This window comes from Camelus ferus, chromosome 17 (genome assembly GCF_009834535.1).
Source record: "Camelus ferus isolate YT-003-E chromosome 17, BCGSAC_Cfer_1.0, whole genome shotgun sequence".
In the NCBI taxonomy this organism is placed as follows: Eukaryota; Metazoa; Chordata; class Mammalia; order Artiodactyla; family Camelidae; genus Camelus; species Camelus ferus.
In genome coordinates this window covers 44,011,446-44,035,115 of record NC_045712.1, presented here as the reverse complement: position 1 = coordinate 44,035,115, position 23,670 = coordinate 44,011,446, and the positions used below count along the sequence as shown (strand labels likewise).

General features: G+C 40.4%; 1 protein-coding gene across 21 annotated transcripts in view; it reads left to right on the top strand.

Moving 5' to 3' along the window:
• Positions 1-6,661: 6,661 nt before the first annotated feature.
• The window catches only part of ARPP21 (cAMP regulated phosphoprotein 21), a 151,763-nt gene continuing 134,754 nt past the window's right edge, over positions 6,662-23,670 (top strand). For 3 of the 21 annotated variants that reach the window (XM_032459281.1, XM_014565876.2, XM_032459271.1), the window contains exon 1: positions 7,338-8,021. The gene's annotated coding sequence lies outside the window, so the exon portion shown is untranslated. The other 18 variants (XM_032459285.1, XM_032459284.1, XM_032459282.1 and 15 more) reach the window with 13 other exon arrangements.

Below are 23,670 nucleotides of genomic sequence, written 5' to 3'. Positions count from 1 at the left end.
ATCAACGGGTAGTTTAAGAAGAATAATAAACATACTGTTAAAAATGGCAAAACTAGATATGAGGAAATCATACAGAAATCTGTGTAAAGATAATAAAATTTTGTGGAGAGAAAAGCTATAGCTCACATCTTATATGAGTCACAGAAAAAGAATTTTTAAAAAGGCAATAATAAAAATGAAACAGAATATGTTAATTTTTTTTAAAACTCATATTTTTGGAGGAACTAATACAAAAAAATGCTGGCAATATGATTTTAAAAGTAGGTAAAAGATGCTATAATTAAACAACTTTAGAAATGCAGCCATAATTCGAAATAATACAGATGTTTACTGAGGGACGTTAAAAAAACAACTGAAAAATAGAAGAGATTCACCATAGTCACACTTGGAAAGACAAAGCAAAGATGGTAATTCTCTTTGAATCAGTCTATAAATTCACTGCAATTCCAATGAAAGTAGCAATAAAGCATTTATTGTATTTTCCAGGCTATTTGTAAAATTCAAATGAGAGACCGAAAGTACAGTAAAAACTATAGCGAGGACAATTATTTAAAAGGATTCTCAACATGAAAAGATAAATATGTGAGGTATTAGATATGTTAACTAGATGATGAGAATCCTTTCACCATGTATACCTATTATCAAATCACCACAGCGAACACTTCAGATATCTTACTTGTGTTTGTCAGTTACACCTCAATAAAGCTGGGGGGAAAAAAAGGAAGAGTGGGCTCTTGACTGGAAGGCATCAAGCCTTAATATAACACATCGGTGATTAGAACAGTGTGATATTGGTTAGATGAAAACTTAGTACTATCAGTTCATTTTTAGAAATTTAAAAATAAAAATGACTGAGGCTTTAAGGTAGAAATGACTTACTCAAATCTCATAGTGATGTGGTTGATTCAGGACCAAATTTTTGACCTCATGAAACCCATTCTTGACCTTTATTCCCTGCAGTATGTGTTGCACCTGCTGTTTCACTAGCAGAGGTTATGAATCAGGGAATCTAGGTTGTGTTCTGGTAAGAAAAATATGAGAAATTCAGAGGCTTAGGACACTATATATCTATATCTATATCTATATCTATGTAGATATAGATATATTCTTGCTTACTTTGTCTGATATGGGTCCTCACTGAAATCCACTCCACACAGTCACTCAGGGACCTAGTCTGATGGAGGCTCCATCTTCATGGAGATGGACTGTAGGACATCTGCCTTCCCCTGTGGCTGTGGGGAGCCAAGGAGAACCAAGGATTGCAGAGAGGCTTCTTAGTGCCTCAGCCCAAAAGTGGTACACCAGTGCCATTCACATACCACTGGGGAGAATTTGTGTCTGAGCCCCACTTGACCACAAGAAGGCATGTGGGGTCCTCTGACCAGGGAGTGAAGAACTGTACGTAGTGAGCCCTGGGTTACAACTGCGTGTGGTGATGTGGAAGTAACTGAATTGTTAGGCTGATGATTCTTACCTGATTACCATTTTTAAACATATTCCTGACTACCTGTGTCTGTACCTTCATCCTGAGAGTTGAAGGATAAATATGTAGTAGTGTGTGTCCAGTCAGTGGCTTTGGCTCTGTGTGGTTGAAATGATCAGCAAAAGGAGGATCCAAACAATGGTTTGGAGGCTTGTTCATGGTTCTTAGGGATGTGCTTAATTTCTTGAGTGAAGGAGACTAGAGTTCTAGTCCACTAATCATCTGTAACTTCTTGGCCTGAAAGGGTTTACTCAGTTTCCTCAAATATTTACCATTTTTCATAGGAAAAAAAAAGTAGTATCTGTGTTAAGGGAAAAGTCTGAAGCAAAAAGATAGTAAACTCATAGAATTTTTATAATTCTCTTCCAATAGTAAAACTTTTGCCTTAATTTAATACAATTCAATTAAAAATAGACGCATATGAATGTTTTATATGCTTTTAATGATATATTAATTTTTTATTCTATATAATTTATATCAGAAAGGCAAAGGTCAATCAACTCTTTACTAAAGATTAGTAATCAACGTGAAAGATATTCTGAAACTAATACAGCGTCTTCAAATGTAGCCTTATGCCAAAAATGTAAAATAAAGGTTCATTTGATGAGCAATTCAATGTAAGGATTTACCCTAAAAGGATAATCCTCTGATTTGGAAACTAGGCCCTTCAATAACTTTCACTTACATGTAACACATGCAGGTGTTATATTTAATAGGCTACTCTGCTGTCCTTAATATGTTGATATAGTCAATGTCGTGGAAATAATCCCCAAGACTTACTCTAAAGGAGAGAACAGGGAGCAGATTATAAAATAACATGCATTTTTACAATCCATTTCTGCAAAATACACCCATGTATTTATGGAGATATATGCACAGAGATTAGCTAAGCACATAAGTGATGGCTGTTGGGGTGGTGGTATTTTGGGAGATTTTAATTTCGTTCCTTTTTAATTTCGATTCCCACATCTTTTTTTTTTTTAACAATAAGTCTCTCTAGATTTTACAAATGTACATTTATTTTCAAAATAAAAAAAATCCTTTAGAGAGTAACTTTGGAGAACAAATTGTACATTTGTGTAGGATTACAAATCTGCATATTGTTCTTCTTTAGATGCTGGATTTGGCCGGCAACTGGGTTTCCAGTAAGATCATAGAAATACTGAATTTTCAAATAGTCATTGAAATATTAACACTGTGGATATGTTTTCCCTTTTAAGCAAACACACATGCGCGCTGCACACACACACACACACCATTTTAAGTTATGAAGAACAGTTAAAAATGCAAATGTCCTATACTTCATTAGAGGTGCATGGTAGCTGTTTTATTCTAGTGGCTAATACATAGACCTTTTACTGTTATCTCACTGTGGAGAAGCCAAATATATTATCCTAGTTCGGAATAACTTGGTAACCTTTGTCTTCCTTTATGTGGAAAAGGGAGCAGCGTCCATTGTGGAGGAAGATGCTGTATCTCAGGACCAAGAATGTAAAACTAAGGGCAGGCTCACCCCAGCATGTTGGCAAACGTTAGGTTGTGCTCTGTATCATGCCTTGCATTTCAAGTGGAAACCTTTTTCTCTCTTCTTCCCAAACATGTCCCTCAGGCTTCAGCTTCATTTCTGTTTTCAATTCTGGGCTCAGTTTTTTAAAAATCAGAAACATCTTTTGTGGTTTCCATAGGAAGTTGCAAACACTTCATGCTGAAGGAGGTCCTGGAGGGCAGTGCTGGCCCCAGCCAGGTAGAGAGACCGCTGGATATACTGCCCACACACCTGCTCTACCGTCAGAAAGAGTCCCTGCATCTGTGTCCTGCTGTCTGCCACACCCTCCTCAGCCAGGCCACAGCTCCCTCAGGGCAGTGAATACAGAGAAGGAAGAAGCACAATGCTCTGGGGACCAGGACAGCCCCTCCTCCCCGCCCCAGTACCAAAGTTGTGTCTAAATGCTGGTATTTCTATCCCAAGAGATGCTGCAAAGAAATACAGTGTGGTCAACAGCCGTTCTTGTCTTTTGATGCTCATTTGACAGTGACAGGTTTCCTAAACTTCTCTTTAGCTGTTTCTTCCTGTTTCTTCTGTTTGCCCTTCCTCTGATTTAGCTGCATCTCCATCAAAACACTACAGGCATTCATTTTTGAGGAAATTTCTGGGTTTGCACTCTCAGCAAAGCATCACAGTGTGTATATTCCGGCCAGTGTTCATTTATGGTCTGCCGGTGAGAACACCGAGGGTTCATGGAGATCATTTTCTTCCACTGCACCCAGCAGACTACAGAGGAAGCATGGCTGCCCGTCAAGGGATCTGTGCCATGGGAACATTTGGTTTCTAGTCTCCGAAGTCCTCTTTGTTTTTGATCATGACATTTCTTCATTCTCAGATGCATACGTGATGTAACATTCTTTGTTGATGTTCTGAAATGTGTTTTAGAGTTATTTTGGCTTCACACAAAATAAGAAGGGGAACTAAACTTTTCTGGTTAAAATGTGACTCTTTTCTCCCCCTCCTCCCCATCTTATCCCCCTGCGTTTCTGTACCAGGCATATTTGAATGGCTTTAAACCCAAGCCTGGGATTTAATAGACCCTAGACTGTTTTGCTGGGAACCGGGCAAATGAGAAGTCTCTCTAGGGGGCTTGTGGGCCTTTGTTGTGGTGGGGGAGAATGCCCTAAAGGGGAGTTCCTAGCAGCCTAATTGTGGAGGAATGATGGAAGTTCAGCAGCATGGAAATTGTCCTTCTCGCTTCAGCTGAAAAGGTGCTTATAGAGGTAGCTGGGCTATTTTAGCAATTTGCCTTATTTTGAAAATCCAATTTGAAAGCTTCATTAAAAGGGCACTAATTGAGTGTCTTCAGGGAATATGTGTTTAAAGGAGCTTGTCGACAATCTGAGATGTTTGCCAGTGTGGATGGAGGTGAGCTCAACTCCCCAGGCTGGGGGTTATCTGTTTACACATATGCCCTTTCATTTCAAACATGATACCAAATACATTCAAAAGCATCCTGACCAAGAGAGTAACAGCACAGGCTCCTTTGCCCCCACGACCACCACCACCCACCCCTAAAGGTAGGATGCTCTCAGCATGGAAACACCTCTGCTGTGGGCATCATAGTTGTCATCCAGAAGGTCCAGTAAGGTAGACGCACTGTTAGTGAGTTTCGTGGCAGTTAATACGTAACAGGCCAAGGGCCTTAAGGAATAGTAGCTGTTTCAGATTCTTCAAGGAAATGCAAATCCTTTCCGAATGCCTGGAAGAGTGACTTACTGCTCACTGCCTGCCTAATAGTCCCAGAAGTATATTTCAGTCCCACATTGGGACCCAAAAGTTAAAATTGGAGAGCTGAATGCTAATGATCTACATGGCCTCAAATAAACCTGAACCTTCTCTAGTTCCTAATTTGTTGATTAAATATTACGAGAAAAGGTAGAAAAGATTAGCTGAATTAAATTGTTATTCTTCTCTGGGATGCTGTCCTTTTTAAATAAAGGTTAAAGTCTGAGAAATTGCATTAAGTTTCATCATCAGGCTTGTCTATGCACTGTAAAGATACTGAAACCTTCTGTCTTGTTCTTTTACATAATCACTGGAGTTAGTAGTTTGAGTTCTGATTGAGTTCCGCTCCCCCCCCCCATTCAATGGTTATAAATTCTAATCCAGTTTGTAGGATCAAGTTCGTGTGTGTGTATGTGTACTTTCACAGTGAAATCTGATTCTAGGGAAGACTGTGTTAAGAACAAGCTGTTAAAGTTTACTGTTAGTGGATTATTCATCCATCCATTCAGGAGATGCCTAGGTGTAGTCCTGTCAAGAAGGGAAATCAAGTACACTGACCCTATCTCCATGCAGTCCCAATTGTGTGAATTCAAGACAGAGCGCAACCTGGTACAAAAATTTCCCCCAAAGGAAACTAGGTTCTTTTTACAACATGACTTGAGATGAAGGAAAAGAAAGAGAATTAGAAATAGTTTTTATGAATTTTCCCGTGAATCCCATATGGCTGGAAGGAGGGGAGAAATTCCTGTCAAAATGCTTTTGGAGAGGACTGAGTAGAAATGCTCAAAAAGTAGATCAACATAAGGGTCTCGAATGCTTTCAGCTTCATTTGCTGAAACCTCACACAGCAGATTTATCCTTATTCCAGCACGAGCTGATCCCTAAGGGAGACAATTTCTAATATTTGGGAAATAATGATCTATTCATCAAAGACCAGTACAACCTTATCCTAATTTTTTTCATAGCATTTACTAGAACTACACATATCATCTGTTTGATACTTTATATCTTAGCATATATGAACATGGCCACAGCTGTTGAGATTACATTGCTATAAAAAGTGGAAGGCACAACCCTGAATAACTGTTCATAACGTTTGTCATCAGGTATGGATGTCAATAAATGGAACTAAAAGGACACGGACGTTTTCATGACATGGTTTATACTATTTATTTGTTGTCTATTCATGGGGTTACTAATTGCAGCTGGTAAAAGTTGATTTTTCTCCTCTTCAATTTATTGTGGGATGGGGCGTTCATTGCACCAGATCCGTAGTTATTCAGCATCTACAATTCAGAAGCTGAATTGCTGGATACTGTCAGAATGAGCTTTGGCAATTCCATGCAGGCGTGTACAACTATAATTTTGCTTCACATTAATAACAGCCTAGCGAGGAAGCCCAGAATCAAATGCCTTGCTCTCAGCTGGGGGCAGAAAGCCAGAGTGATATATCTTGGCTGGCGACCTATAATGTTGGAAAAGTAGGCTCCAGATTCACCCAGGAGGGGTGGGCGGTGTTCCGGAAATGTATTCCCATTCCTCCACTATTCCCCCCCCCCCTTTTTTTTCTTTTTGGTAGTGTGTGCCTTGAAACAATGGGAAAAAAAATGAATTACAGATAATAAAAATAGCACATCTCCAGAACAAACGGGAAATGCAGCGCTTTAATTTCTTCGGATGTCAACTCTGTGCCCTGCCCCATGCCCTAGCCTGCCCAGGTTTCTGGGGCACCTCTGCGAGTCTAAATCAGCGCCCGGGTGGGCGGCGGGCTGGGCAGTCGCCCACTGGGAGTCCACTTGGCGCCGCACACCGAGACTTGAGGTCCTGCTCAAAGCCGAGCATCTCAGAGCTCTGAGGCTTCAGCTTCGTTTGGGTGGAGTAAGGTGTTATTGTTGCGGGATATTCTCTGCAGAGTTGGCTTGGATAGTGAGCACCGGAGCAAAGGATTGTGCAGGGTTGGCCAAGTGTCCACCAGAGTCTGGAGGCGCCCGGGAGAGGTACGCGGGGGGCTCGGCCGGGGCGGGGAGTGGGGAGGCGGCATGGAGGGGCAGGGGGCGACGTACCAGTTTTCTCTCTGATGAATGATGCTCGTGCGGCCGCGCTGGGCTCATGCGCTTTGTCTCCAGCCTGGGGGCCGGCTAGAACTGCCGGTGGGGGATGGATGGCACCGCGAGCACCAGGCGCACAGGGCAGGTGCCCGCGCTCCCACTTGGCCAACTCCGGCCGCGCCCCGTGGCTCAGGCCCGTCCCCCACAGGCTCCCGGCTGCGGCCATCTCCCGGGTGTGGCGGGTCGGGGGCTGGAGTCTGCTGGCCGAGCAGCTGCCGCGCCACATGCCACCGGCGCTGCCTCCAGCTTGGGGCGGGGACCGGACGCGGCCGGGGCGCGTGGGAGGGCAGGGCGCTCGGAGGGGCAGACTGCGGAGGCGGGGAGCGGGACACCCGGACCCAGGGACGCCCTAAGCCGGCTGGCTCAGGGTGGGACTGAGAGTGACAGAGCTTCGGACAGGTGGGAGCAGTTAGACAGCTGGAGGCACGGAGACCAGCAAGCAGGGAGAGGGAGGGAGAGGAAGGGGAAGGAGAGAGAGAGGAGGCAGAGGGAGAGAGAGAAGCAGCCTCGTGCTCCCTCCCTACAGACGCCCTCCTCTGTCCGAGGGAAACGGCCAGGGGCACTGAGTGGAGAAGCGAAAGAGATGAGGGTGCAGACGACGACGGGAAGAGGCATCCTGCCTTGCTAGTGGGACTGCGAGGTGCGGAGGAACTGACAGGCCGAACGCCGGCATAGATAGACCGCACAGCCCTCGCGAGGGGCGGTTTGGAGAGCGAAGCGCAGGAGTGCAAGAATCCCGCGGCCGGCTGCAAGGCTGAGCGACAGGCAGACAGACGTGCCCGGGGACAGACTGGCAGACAGGAGGCGGGGGCACGTTCGCTCTCCGCAGGCAGCTGGGCAGAGAAGGCGGCGGCGGCGCCCCGGAGCGCGTCCGGAGCAGCGAGGAGCAGCAGGGACCGCGGCTTCTCCCGCCGCTGAAGCCACCGCTGTCCCCGCAGCACTGGCCGCTGCAGCCCAGCTGACGCCGCAGACAGCTCTTTTTACTAGCAGTTAAATAAATCGACCAAAAATAACAGTAATACTAATAAGCCAAGCCAAGCCAAACCAATATAGCCAAATCGATCAGTGAGAAACAATACTATTAATAAAAGCCAAAAACTAAATCAAATCAATCAAGGCACCAAGACGCTGGGGGGATATCCACTGTTCAGTCAAGGTAATAATCAAGGTCTTCCGACGTGAATGTTTTTTGTGATTTTTTTTTCCTTCTCCTTACTGTGCTTTTCTTTAGAATTGTTCCCTGCCTGCATTTCTCCTTCGTGTTTGTAGAAATCTGCTATTATACATGTATGGTACTTTAATGTTTTCTCAAAGGAGGGGTAAACTCCCCCTCCCCCAAATGAGGCAAAAATAGTAAGCTGGGAGAGAATTGAAAAGGGCAAGTCTCTTCATTGAGCAGTCTACAGTGATTTTTGCAGGTTTCTCCCTAGAAAGTTTGGGATGCTCTTGTTTCATTTGAAAGAGGCTATGCAAGGGGCCAGAAGTTGTCACCTGTTTGTTGTCCTCACAGGGCTTGAGGTCCTGGCTGCCAAGGAGTTTCAGGGGAAAAGATGTTCAGTTTTATTTTGAGGTGTTTGAAATCTGTATTTCATTGCCAAGTCCAAATTTAATGTCTTCCATTTCAGGTCGTAGATATGATGGTAGAATTGTGTTGAATTAGACAGGTGTTTAGAAAGTTTCTTCGGAAGAGAAATTGACTCACGGAATATTTATGCATGGAAATAGAGCTGGAGTGAATGTGATTGCTTTCGGCTCCTGGGGTTCAGTACTTGATCACCTCTTCATGACACAGGATAAGGACAGACACCAAGCCTAAAAGGAAAAACTAAGAAGAAATTGAAAGTTACAGGGATGGGAAGCTAGTAAGTACACTGTAAGGCTGGTAGAAATCACTTTCTCAAGAGTGTGTTTAGAGTGCAGATACCCATTTTAATTTCTGATTAAATGACATTCAAACAAAAATGATGTTCCCAGAGTTGGAGTGAATCTGTAGATTTCACTCAAAAGCTGGATAAATCCAAACAATCTCTACCTCCTCCTCATTCACTTTGGAGATCAAAATGGCTATGATTGTTTTAAGAAAACAGAGAAATGGAGATGACAGGATATCATTTTTCATTCGGTGAAAGTTTGGAAATCTTTGACACTTTAAGATAAATGCACCTACTCCTTTGATCCTCTGCATTTGTGTTACCACCGGGTTTGCATGTCTTCATAGGATTTTAGTTCATGTCATTTTCACAGGAGACTGTCATTTGGAAGTGTAGAGCTCTAGCTGTGTTTTGTACAAGTAGCCGACTAGTCTACCACCTTGGCAGTAATTGTTTCTGCTGCCCTTCTAATGTGGATCAAATGTGAGAAATTATATATGTACTCTTCACAGGTTTATATGGATTCTTAAGGTATGTATTTGTGTTCTATCCTGTATTTCCTTTCTTACCACTTTCTTAAACTTCTTATCACTTCAATTCACAGAATATTTTTAAATTTTCTGGACAGTGAGTTTAGACTGTTCTTTAAGGAATATGCTTCCTCACAAAAGATGCAAAAGGCTAATAACCTACTACTACCCTTGCTTATTAATACTATTATCTCTTTTAAAGTAATTTGGTTTAAATGCAATTTTAAGACATTTAGACTGCTGTGCGTAGATGTCTTAATTTACCCTCAGTGGACATGATTTTTGTTATCTGACAGTGTAAGTTGCTGTAGATGAATGACTGTTCCACAGAACACTTTCTTTAGGTGAGGCATATTTAAAGAAACTTACGTAGCTCTAGGAATTGACTTTCAACTTCTCAGTGACTTAAATTCACTACGCACTGATTTCTCTTTTCCTGTACTCAGCTCAGACTGAGACAGGTTTGTGTGTGCCACCAGATTTGCAAATTGCTGATCTCCCAGTGACTTTCCCTCTTAGATACCAGCTGAGAATGGTTACCTTGAGAACTGTGGCGTTAGCCCTGTTAGAGCATGCTCCACTGGGGACTTCTGTGCAGTCTATTTTTAATGCTATTTAATGAAGGAGCAAGCACCTCACTCAGCAATACAGGAAGCATGATGGAAGACAGAGCAGTGCAAGGTTATGGATACTGCAGAAGGCTTTTTGGAAAGATACAGACTGGCTACTGGATATGGTAATTTTATATAGTCCTAATGTACTAACAGAAATCAATTGATTTTAGTGAGAGAATTACACATGAATAGTTTGATATGTGTTTCCATCAACCTCTTCAGTAATTCTTAGAAAGAAGACTTAATAATTTGAGTGCCTAAAAACTTTGGGCAGATAGTAACTAAGGAGTTCCTTCACATATACTATTTTTAATACAAGCTGTCAGATTCTTGGGTGGTAAGTGCAGAAATAATTTCAGATTGCTAAAATATTGTCCTCGGGAAGGGTTTGGAGTTTGTAAAATGCTCCGGGCATAAAATGAGTAGCATCCTTCTAAGATACGATGAAAACTTGAAACTCTGCCTTGTAAATTTGTTTTTCATTTCCTTTTATAAACCTGAAGTCTAGGTCAAGGATTGTGACAACAAAGTGAAGCAGGAAGTTTTGGTTGAACTTGATAGAATATTTGAGTTGTTTTCTCTCCTTACTTTGAGATAAGCACAATAGATTATCATACCGAAGGTTAAATATTTTTAAAATGTAGATAGCACAGGCAGCACTGGTAATTTTTGGAATCTCATAATGAGGGGGGACATATCTTATAATGCGTAAAACATATAAAGCCATCTGTCTGCAACATTTGCATATACGCAGAACACCTGTCTCGAGGTAGAAAGTGAGTGTGTTCAACCAGAAAGGTCTCTGCTGTTCATTTTCATAGTAACGATGTACTACAGTCCGGTTACTTATTTGTATAGAGTGAAGCTAATTAGAAAAATGCCTATGTAGTTTCAAAAGTAATAAACATAAGGGAAAGTGAGAAGTTTTGATTAAGTGGGGAAGTGAGTCATACAATTGTTGTTAAATGAAGCTGTTAGAACAAAATGCAAAGTTGTTCTGTATCTTTTCAAGTTTCAGGAGAAATAATTCCCCTTCCTCCCCCTGCCCTCGCCCCCCCCCCCCAAATAAACTACCAAGGGAAATTCACTGTGAAGAGATAGTGTTAATTTATTGCTGTTGCTGCTAGTGTTTTGCACCTTGTACTTCTAGATGGAGAAAGTCATCTGCATGGTTTGTAATACTTCCCTCAGTGGTCATGCTCTTTGGACCACAGTGCTGATGCCTTTCTCAAGATTCTCCAGGCAGTGGGAAGTCTCATCTGAATTCAGTGTGTATTTTGTCTGTGGACAAGGTGGTGATAAGCTACACGGGTAGAGGGTGGATGAGTCAGCCACTGAAGATACAATATACAGTGTAGCCAGAAGCGGGTATGACTGAGCATTCTCATTAGGATGGGGAGACAATCTGAAGTCCATACGGTTGGAAATTGCAAGTGAACCATTTGTACATGAGTTAGTTTAATTCACATCGGCTTTGCGACAAGGTTGAGAAAGAACATGGGGCTTAGAAGTGATGTCGACACTGAAAGCCATTTCTTCAGATGGTAAGTACTGGGACCGTGCTAACTGGTACCACACAGTGGTCGCCTCTTTAGAAATGGGTGCATCTCTAATCTGAGAAAGAACTGGCTTCCTTAAAAATGCATTATGTCATCTGGAAAGTTCTGAACATGTTTTCAGCCAGTGATGATGAATTTATAAAATACATACTTCCTCTCTTTAGACAAAGGATCTTTATTTTTTTAGGAAATTGGTGGTTCCAGAGGCTCTACATTTCGGCTGACTTTTGCTTTCCTTTATTTTTTACTCTCACATTTAAAGTTAAATATGATAGATGACTACAAGCAGTGATATAAGTAAATGTTGAAGAACTACTGAAAGTGTAAGAAAAATATTAACAAGCTATATCTATGACTGGATTTGTTTTTCTCAGACTATATTTTCTTCTGAGTGCTAGTTTCCTTTAAGGTATATTCATGCCAAGTTGTAATAAACTGTTTTTTTTTCAGTGCCTCAGAGTCTTATAATTTAAATCAGTTTTGCTCGTCTTGGATTAAACTTGTCCTTGGATGTTAAAAGTATCTGTTACTTGTATTTACGTCACAACCGTTTTATTTCTGTAAGGATTAGATGGGAGGTGAGATACAAAGTATTTAAATTGCATACATTAATATAACGTGCTGGATGAAGCTCTTGAGATAGATTATCAAGTTTATTCAGAATTTTAAAATTTTCGGTAGCATTGTTATCTTGTGCTTTCAAAATCCTCTGTAGTCTGGTGATACTTTCGGAAAACATAAAATGCCCGTATAGCATCTTGAATGTACCTTTCTCTAAAATTACTGGGACATATCTGTGCCCTGGGGAGTAGTTTTGCAGGTAAATCAAAAAGTGAATTGAAATAATTACATTGGGACAATTGAGGGGGGATATCGAAAAAACAAAAGAATTGTCTTATATACACCAAACTGACTGTACTTTCAAACTGAGCCTTTAGCATCATATTCTATTCTGTTCTTGCTGCCAGCGTAGATCTTAGTATCACCAGGTGGAAAGACTGTTAATCACAGTCTATGGCCACAGTAGATCAATATTTTAAATACCTAAACATACATTCCTCAAGAAAATGTCTTCTGGCAATTTTTTTTTGGTAACCTCTACTTAATAGACATGTCAATGCCACAGGTTATGTAAGATTTTTCAAGTTCTGTAATCAAGTGATATCTATTAGGATAAAATTGCAACTGTGGCTTATTAAAAAGCCAGAGAATTAATCCAGTATTTTCTCACTCAAGGCACAAGTTCATAATTATCCCTCCGTCATAAATTCATAAGACATTTTTAAAATAATATACTCTGCAGTTGTTCCTTTTTTCTAGCAACAGAAAAAATAATTTCATTTTCTTCAGGTAGAGGGGCGAGGTGTCCACTAATAATTAATCCCTTTAAAAAACAGAACTCTTACCATTTTCTCACCTTTCACCCGCCTCAAAATGATACAGTCATTCTTAAATTAAAAATTTGTTGTGGATCACACACAAGATATCAAGATTTGTGTTGATAAAATCACTTCTGTAAATAATAACACTGGTTGTAATACAAGTAAAAACAATGGTTTCAGTTGAAAAGAAGGATTTAAGATTTTTAACAGGGAAACAATTACGTCACTTTTTATTTCCAGTATTTTGGCAAATTTTGTGGAGATTTATTTGGCATACTGTGGTTAATGTTTCTATGCAAAATCCATAATACGATGTACAGTCTTTCATCAGCGGGGTTTTTTGTTTGTTTGTTTGTTTGTTTTCCATTGAGGTGAACTCAGAAGGCTAATTGACTTGGATAAACCCAGTAATCTCTCCCTGCTGTCCACACCAGACAGGACATCCGTGTTTGTGACAGGGACTTCCAAAAGAACTCGGTGATTTCTCAGCCTAGTATGTAGTGCTGGGACTCTTAATAATGGATACGCGTTCTTCTGCACCTGCATTATCGTTAGTTGCCTCTTTACTAAACAGTAAACACTTAAGAATGAGGACTCTAGGGAAGCAGAAGCCAGAGGAATGGTGCTCGATTGTCCCAATGTGTATTTAGCAGATTTTCTTCTAATTGCCAAGATACAGTACTCACTTTGAAACAATCTAATCCATAGAATCATACGTTAAAGGGGGGAAAATGCATATTAACCTATTTTGATCTGGTTGAAATGGAGAATCAACACCAATAATTGAGGTAACCTATTTCAACATCTTTAAAGAATAAAATAGAACATCAATTTCTAAAAGTGTTATGATCCTTCAAGTCGACATATAATATACCTTGACACGTCCGTCAGAAGGCCCAGCTGTCATCTACTTTTTGTCACTTCAGTTGTTTTCAGGTGATTTCATCAGTGTCACCCAGATCTGGGAGAATCCAGCCATGGGTCAGCAGGGAAGGGAGGAGGGGCTTGGCGACTCACCGAAATTCAGGGAGTTCATGTAACTGTTTAACTTACTTGCTTGTACACGCAGTAGGAAAGTAAAACGCTATCAAATTGTTCTTGCGGCTTTTTATATACATTTCTAAAGCCACAAGCTCAAATCCCCACATGACGTTCTAATATTTATTGATAAGAAAATATCTATACTCTGCATCGACATGTTTTTCTTAGCATTTTGCTTGTTAATGTGCATGCAGCTTTGGTGGAAATCCCACCGTTGCTGTCATCTGACTTAATTTAATCATCAAAGAGCTGTTAGAAAACAAGTAGATTCCATGTGCGTATGTGACAGACTCAAGATTTCAGCAGACTTTGCAAGCTTCACGTACTCACTACATCTTTAAAACTCAATTTAAAGAAAAAGAGTGTCAGAAAACCTTTTGGTTGGAAATGGCACTTTCTTTTTTTTTTTTTTTAAAGAAAGAAGATTAAGATTTATAGTCAAAAAATGACTCTAAGCCAACGAAGTTGTGTTCATAGTTGTGAACGTAGTTGTGTTCAAACTGCAGTTGTGCTCTGCCAAATGACTCAGTTGTCAGGGCTTCACAGTCATGTCTGTGATCCTGTTTATTTTATCTGGCTTATGGGAATGACTGAGCTAACCCTTTTGAATTATAGTTTTGTATTTGTTTATTTTAAATTTCCTTGGATATGGTGGTATTCCAAGAATTGTAGGAAATTACCAAACAAATGGCATCACACTAAAGACGAATTCAGAAATCCCCCTGGGAACAACTAGTTGGTATTAGTGACGCGTCGTTTTCCACCCCCCCCACTCTGGTGCTTATTTAACTTCGGTCACAGCACGTATTTCCTTTGTGAAGATTAAAATCTTTCTCTAGCCCTAAAATTTTCATATAATCACAAAAGGAGTTTTGGAAAGATGAAATAACACCGCATGCCGTCATGATGCGTGCACACTATGGTTAAGCACCCTAAAGGACAGGACGCCTTTACCTCTGATTATTATTATAATTATTATCTTCATCCAGGACCATGTGTGACTTAGGTTTTAGTGTTTTTGTTTTTGTTTTGGAGCATCAAGAGGTGGGAGAATATATGTATTTAAATGTGAGAGAGTGTATATATTTTTTAAAAGTATACATATTCCAGGAAAAAGAAGTAAATATCCTTCCGATAGGGATATTATTTTACCGCACAAATGATCACAGTGTCTGCGTTGTTTGTCAATATGATGTCCGAAGCTATAGATAGATATTTTGAACTCAGGAGCTTCTGATCCAAGGTCAGGTTAAAACTAAGAAGGGGTGGGGAGGGTATAGCTCAGTGGCAGAGCGCGTGCTTAGGATGCACGAGATTCTGGGTTCAACAAGAGTAAACAAACAAACCAACCTAATTATCCTCTGGCCCTCCCCAAAAAAGTTAAAAATAATTAAGGGAGAGGTGTAGGCGGGAGTATGCTGCAGCTGATCTGAGAGGGAGCAGGTGACTGCTGTGCGCACTCAGGGAAGACTTTACGCAGAGGTGCGAGGGCCTCCGTGGGATTCTGCAGGTCAGAGGAATGTCCGAAATTTGGATTAAAATAAAAGTTCCGGAAAATAAAGTCTAAATGTGGTGGCATATCCAAATCTCACTGCTCCAAATTTTGCCTCGATAAATACACAGTTTACCACCTGAACAAGCAGTCCGGGTGTTTGGTTTCCAAGTAAATAAGGAGGAGTGTGTCTGTGGCCAAGACTTCTCTGTGCCTCATATTTTCTGCAGGTCTAAGAGTATAGTTACACCAGTCAGATCTAAACAAATGACTGGTTATGGGACTTTTGCAATTTTGTTAATTCCTCATTGCTGCAGTCTTCTCATTTATAATGTAGGACAGATGAGGCCTACTTTGCAGGATGGAAGCAGAAAGAAAGTACCTGGCTCCCAGGTATTACTCACTACCAAGAAATCATCATCTTTCCATATAATAAAAGTTTAGAGAGAGATTTAACTTGGTTACATGATTAAGAAAAACTTCTAAGATTTTTTTGGGGGTGGTGGTAATTTGGAGCACAGCTCTCCTCTGTTTCCACCCCATGTACATTTTTGCTGGTTAAAATCGGAGACGAGCCTTACTCTCCCTGTGCCTGTGCAGTGTCAAAGGCCAGGCCGAGGCAGGAAGTGCTCTCGGAGGTGTGCACGGTCTCAGGGTTGAGGGGCTTGATGTGGTCGTCATCTTCTGTCAGTCTCTCGGGGAGGGATGGCCCACTTCAGAATTGCCTGGAGGTGAACGTTTAGGAATTTTTTCCCCAGAACCTTTTAGTTGTGTAATTTCTACCATCCCAGAGGGTGGCTGAAGAACTGAATCATTGAATATGAAGGGACTGAGTGGATCCACGAAGGAATAGCCCCGAGCCCTGCACTAATGGCAAGAGGCAGGAGCTGCAGGTCTGGGTGGCTTGGGAGCTGGAAGCGTTTCCCAGGGGCCTCTGCGACGTCAAAGCAGCCGGAGGGTCGGGCCTGCTGGTGCGCTCTCCCGCGCGCCCCCCCCCCCCCCCAAGGCTTCGCTTTCCTGCCTCCCATCACTGTGTGAGCTGTGTGGACTGGGCAGCCGATAGGCCCTCTGGTTCTAAGTACCTTTACTTCTTCTCCCTAGAATGAAGCATTTTGGCACCTGTGTGAAAATAGGGGTGGGGCAGACTTCTCTCACAGTGGGGGTTTAATCAGTTAGTCCCCGGTCATAAAGTGGAGAACCGTGAGTCACTTTTAGTCCCGGAGCTGAACCACGCGAAGCAGTAAGTTCATCAGATAATCACATTGTATTTTTTACTGTAATTAAATTTCAGCCATTCTTCTGAGAGTACAATTAGAAAGTTATCCCGTGAAATTTCACAGACGGCATCTGAGAATAGATGTACAATTCTTTGGTGTTCTGATACTTGCTGGAAAACAAACAAGGGGAAGGGTAGATAGATTATATATGTATATATACATATACACACATACATATATAATATGTTATACATATAACACATTTATAATATACACATGCATGATAAACATACATCATATGCACATATGCATAGAGGTATGTGTATATATCTAGAATATATACATACATAATACCTACATATATAATATATGTATGAAAATATATACATACATAAATAATATACGTACATATGTACATATATGTATATCTAGAATCAGCATAATAGACATGCTTAAATACTAGTCATTTAACTAACTCTCATTAAGGGAAAAAAACAAATTTAGCTCAGAAGCATACAGGTATTCCTCCGAGATGTTGCAGGTTCAGTTCCAGACCGACCACCTCAAAAAGTTAATATACAATAAAGCTTGTCTCGTGACGTTTTTGTTTTCCCATTGCATATAAAAGTTATGTTTACACTATACTACAGTCTATTAAGTGTACAGTGTCATTATGTCTTTAAAAAAAAGTACATACCTTAATTTAAAAATACTTGATTGCTAAAAATTGCCAACCGTCATCCCATACTTCACTTGGTTGTAATCTTTTTGCAGTAGCTGTGACATGAAAAATCACTGAGCACAGATCACCATAACACATGATGATAAAGAAAAAGCTTGAAATATTGTGAGAATTACCAGAATATGACACACAGACACGAAGTGAACAAATGCTCTTGGAAAAATGGTACCAATCACTTGCTTGACGTAGTAGTGCCACAAAATGTCATTTTATAAAAAACATGGTATCTGCAAAGCACAATAAAATGATGCACAATAAAACAAGTTCTGCCTGAATTTCCCAATACATTTGTTTTCACTGTCCTTAGCAATTCTTGCCTGCCTATGGGAGATGCTTAATCAGTTTGTTGAATTCAAAATTGACCTGTATATTGCTGATGACCTCTTATATTCAGGATTTAAAAATGAAGGAAAGTTTTAATTTTTTTTTTCCCCCAGAAGTTTCAGGCTAAGTGGATCTGACATTCATCTTTCTGAAAAAGAGAACAAAGAGATGCCCTTCTGTGTAGAATCATAACTTCACTAGGGATGATTTTGGTTTCTCCAGGGAAGTTTCTCCTTCAGATCTCAGGCAACAACTCGGGCTTCTACGGCAATAACGAGGTCCCTAAAAGCTCAGTCACTTCAGATGAATACATAGGTCAGTTTTCCATTTGCGTGGAATGAAATTACAGTCAGCACTCAGTGAAGGTGGTCTCTGGAGAGGAGATGAGGCAAAGGCAAGTTCACAAACCATTTCCAAATGGCTGGCACACAGAGCTAGACATCTCCCGTTTACTGGAGACATGCCCATGGAGAGATTAACATTGGTGAGGATGTGGGAGGAAAAGTCTCCTTCCAAGAACTAGGCAAGTAGGCAGTGATGGATTAGAAGGCAGGGGTGAGGGACAGAGGGGAAGACTGACAAGCTGGGGGCTTCCTGACCCGTCTTCCTGCCGTGAGCAGAGCACCTCTCACGTCGCTGCAGGAGAGTTGCCCTACTCATTCTGCTATTTAGCAAACCATTTAGTCCGCTGGGGACCACGGGAACTGCATTACTGTCTGATCCCTATCTCTCGAAATAATCTAGTCCAAAAGGAAGGGATTCAGTGGATGAAGAGTAGAGTGAGTTGACTTTCTTTTTTTCTTTTTTGTTTAATTTCGTTTTTTTAACTGAAGCATAGTCGGTTTACAATGTTGTGTTAATTTCTGGTGTACAGCATAGCGATTCAGTTATACATACATGTTTTTTCCTTTTCATATATTCTTTTTCATTATAGGTTATTTCCTAATTTAGCTTGTATGTTTTAAGATATGCTGCCTGTGGTTCTGATTGAATGAACTTCTCCTCACCCATCCGACCTCCCGAAGCAAAACAAAACCTGGTGCCTTAGAGAGCAGAGGAGGACATTCTCTTTCTTCTCTGAGGCTGTGGCAGGCTTTAGGAATATGTAGAAATCAAGAGATTCTGACACAGCTGGTATTTTTCATTAGGGAGCCAGAAAAGTATATTCTAGACCAGACTGTATCCAAGTAGAACTTCCATATGAGCTGAATCGAGGAGACTGAGTTCTTGTGTGGGAGTCAGCAACCTTGCCTTTGTATCCAGTGCCACAGTCATTCATTTATTTGTTCATTCTTGCTTTTCAGATATTTTATTGAGGGGTTCCTGTATGTCAGGTCTCATGCTAAATATTTGGAAAATTTGCCATGTAGGGTTTTGTAGGCGTTTGTGAGAGATAAATGCATTTTAATATTTTGAACAGTGAATTGAATGAGAGTATAAGGAAACTCCAAAACGACAGATGGACAATACCTTGGATGATAAAACAATCCGAGTTAATTTTGACAAAGTAGAGAAAACCTTTTTTTTTTTTTTTTTTTTTTACCAGTAAATTTAATTAAGAAAACTGACAAGGAGTATACCTCGAGGGTGGAGACCATATCGTTTCCAGAAAACAAACAAGGAAGAAACAGCACCACTACTGGGGATACGTTCTGCTGACGGTGATAGACCACAAACTAAAACCATCAGCTGGGACATCCTCTAACAAGAGAAAGTAGATCAATTGATTAAGACAAATGTGTAAGGAATTGGAATGAGCTATTTATGTTCTTTGCTGAATTTATAAAATCATGCATTTACAATATTACTAGAGGTACAAGGAGCAGGCAACAGATGCAAATTTAATTGTAATTATGAACTGCAAACAGAGTTCAAGTTCATATCAGATCGAACCAATGTATCTGTTTAGAATTAAAAAGTAAGTTTTTCTAAAAGCAGCTTATTCTTTGAATTTGTTGCTAGATACCACATTTGTGTGTTTGAAACAAGAAAGTGAAATAGTTTTAGAATTTTTTAAACATTCTTAAAAGATTAAAAATAATGGCCATGATTAGAAGGAGATGGGGTTACAAACAGTTCTGTAGGGAAACTTCAGAGCAGAAGGTTTGGTTTGTGAGTTGCCTGAAGGATGATTTTTCTTTTTAAAGGATACAGTTCTTTCCACTGGTAGAGATAGAGTTAAAGATTTAGGTATTTGGAAGCAGAGGTATCTGGATACATTGTCCCAGACCTGGTTCATATAAAAATAGCTTGCCCTCAACACTGAGAAAAGTACTTACTTTCCAGTAGTTACCTATAAAGCAGCAAGGCTACACAAGATTTCAAAAATCTCTTCCAGTTTTCAATTTTCAGTTATTCAATGATTTTCTCTGGTATAATATTCATCAATCAGGTTTCTATTGCATTGTCAATAAATTTTGGTTGTAATTCTTTTTTCTTAGCCTTAAAATAAGCACTAATGCTATAGAATGGGAGTGAAATGATTAGAGGCTGCCAATCTTCTGTCATACAACCAACTTATCAAGAACAGAATAGTTAAGAGAAGAGGATATGGGGTCCCAGACCTGGGTGCAGATTCCACTCTGCAACTTGCTAGCAAATGTCTCAAGTTTTCTAAACTTTGGCTGCCTCATAGCTAAAACGGGCTTGTTGTTAAGAATTAAAGGTGAAGTGCTTAGCCCTGTGCTTAGTATTAATTGATTGATTTCCTGGTGCTCGTATTTTCCATTTGTTTTAAAAGAAAGAAACATGACATTGTATCTACACTTTTTAGGGAAGCTGTCATTACCTTTGCTTGATTCCATAGGCCTCACATTAAGAAAAAGCATCCCCTGAAGGTCCCTCCCAATCCTGAGAATGTTTTCATGACGTGGCAGGTATCTTGGGTGTTTTGCTCTTGCGCAGTTGGAGCCCATTTTCAACACAGCGATACCACACGTGATACACGCTTCCCAGCCAGTGACTCAGAAGGAAAGGTCATCTGTTAATACCTAAAATAAAGGCATTTTCTAGAAGATTCTGTTTTGCCCTGACAGCAAGGTTTGACTTTTAGAAGCTTAGATGGACGGTAGGGGTCTTGAGAGATTCAAGGTCTGCCGTCCTTGGGCCTGGATGATTTAGAATTCCACGTGTACACAAAATTTCACACAGTGCTTCATTAATGATGACTTGTGTTGGGTAAGAGTGTGGCTGTGATGCGTCTTTACAAAGAAAGTTAACTAGGCTTCTTTTTCAACCCTAGATTTGTCTAGAAATAGTGTAGAGCGTTTAGTCTTGGCACGCTTCCAGGGACAATTTGGGATTTTATCCAAGAACTAGGAATTAGTCCAAATAAAATTGCGGTAGCCTTTTGATTTTTACACTTTGCAGCTAAAACCAATAGCTCTATCCAACAGAAGGCCATTTGTATAATCAGAAATTCGCCCCACGAATCTAGCAAGAGAAAAGAGCTCTAAAATCAATTTTTTTTTTCCCCTGAAATCACTAGAAACCATTACCTCATTGTTTTGACCTGGCTGTGAAAATAGATTGGTTTTGATGTTTTAGGAAAGGATGAGGGGATATCGCTTGCTTCACTGTTTATAGATTAGATCCTCAGGCTCAGGCAGAAATCAAATGGTTTGCACTGTTAGTGAAGGAATTCACAGGGGTGAGACAGACCCAGACCTGCGAACTTGAAAGGCCTGATAGACTCTAACCACATATTAGTGAACTGACCTAATGCATTGAATTGAGAGAAAGTCAAGTTTTTGGATATTCCTGCTGAAGTACTTCCCAAAAAACAATGAGGAAATTTTAAATGAAAGGAATGTGATTTTTTTTTTTTCCTGAGCTTTTTAGGGAGGCTACTGAGTGGCCATTTGTGCAGGAAATCTGTGCTTATTTCTGTACTGATTGGGTCGTTAGTGTCATTTGTTCTGCCTGTGGGAGTTACTTCACTTGGCCCGTTCCTTCTGCCCTCTCCCTTACCCTGTTTCTCCAGGCAGAAGTTTTCCTTAGTACAGAGATCCAAGATTTCTGTAGCCCTGCCAGTATTATTTGCTGAAGCCACAGAGACCGTGATAAGGAAAAGTCAGTTTTCTTCTCCTGATTCTGATTTTATCTTTGGATCATTGTTGATCAAAAGCTGTTTGTGGCACTGTAATTTTGGAGAAATAATTTGTTTCATTGTTTCTCAGTGTTAATGTTAACAGACATTTATGAGCTGCCTCTCTGGCAGAAGGTCTCAGGTGCCTGTGTAATGACCATGCCCGTCTCCTCTTGGTTGTAGTCACAGCTGTGGCAAAATTTCTGTTGTCACCTACTTAGGGATTGTTGTCGCAGGGAGAAGAAGGATGTCTATTTCATTCTTCTGTAAACTTTTTTCTTTGTAGTATGACTCACACTATGGTATGTAATAGCCGTGTGAAACGCAGATGGTTAGATCTAATCCAGGCATCAGGAATTGAGACTCAGGATACAGTGGGAGGGTGGAAGGATATGTGTGGAGCCATGAGAAAGAAGACATGGACATTAACTTCCGAAAGCAGTGAAGAGTGGGTGGGAATTTGCACGCATCTCACATCTGTACTTGTGGCTGCCATCTGGGGCAAGGATGGGTTCTCAGCTTCTGATTTCACCTGTTACTGGGACAGCTCCTCCTGGTGTAATGGAAAGGCAACAGGCTTCAACTCCAGGTGACCAAAGTTTTAATTCCACCCCTGTCTCTCACTGAGTTGGTCAGATTGGTTAACTATCATGAGTTTCAGTTTCCTTGTTACAATATGTGGGCAACAAAACTTTCTTCATCATATGTAAAATACTTGCTATATAATACAAGAGTCATATCCATTCTGCTTCCTCCTACAGGGCCTGACTATTTATCCGTTTAAAACATTGAAACCTGTAAGAACACATGCACTGAAATGATGTAGCAATACTTGTTAGGAAATTCCACAGTTGGAGTCACAAGTATTTTATCTGTCCACAGATGACTGAGAAAAAAGACAATTATTTTGGAGGGTGGTGGGATTTTTTTTGCATTGCCTTTTATAAGCTGCTGACAATACGTATCACATAGTTAAGGAAAAGAGTAATGGAAAAAAACAAAACTACACTACCTCTAACCTGTATCTTTACTCACCATCCAACTTAGTCTGAAACAATGTCATTGATTTAAGGGACCCAGTGGTTCATACTTAAGTACAAATAGATACCCAGAGATAAGTGATTAAGGAAAAACATTTTTTTAGTAAATAGATAATGGTTTTGAGGATACTTATTTTGTGATGAGTGGAGTTTAAAGAATTGTCTTTCCATTTTATTTTTCTCATGGATTCATGAGATTTGGGCTTCTAAGTGCATGTTTGATGGTACTTTTGTAATTCTTTGTAGTTAAGGTATATATTGCCTTGCTAGTCAAGTGTGTGTCCTAAGTTATCCATCGATTAGGCTGGGGAAAGGTTTATTTATACTCTGCCTTCTGTCCCACAGAGAAGAATGAACACCAAGTAAATAAACCTATTTTAGGCCCACTGGCCAACACTTATTTATGATTTCCTCATATTAAAGATGAAGTTATCAGTTTTTACTAATGTTTCCCCTGAGATTGTCTTCTGGAAAACTTCAGTTAGAATTAGCCAAAGTAAGCTTTCTTGATAGATTGTTTGTCCTCAAATTGTTTTCTAGCAAGCAAACCCCAGACACCTGGAACACCCACACTCGTCGTTTGCCTGGGCTTTCCGTGTGTTCACATAGATGGCGACGGTTGCTTTTGGCAGATGTACGAGATCAAAGTGGCCTTTTTGTCCTGTTGCCCTCAGGGAGTCAGTTTCTCAGATGCAGGAAGTGGTGAGGTTAACAGTAGTTTCAGCCCTCTCCCGAAATAAAAGTTAAGTGTAGCCGGCATAATAAACCTATTTATTAATTATTTCTCAAATGTAGTGGCTTTGTTAAAACATCTAGGCAGAGAAATTTAAGAATTATGCTTACTTTTTTGTTAATTAAATGCTTTAATTTAATTTTATTAATTAAATGCTATAATCAATATATATT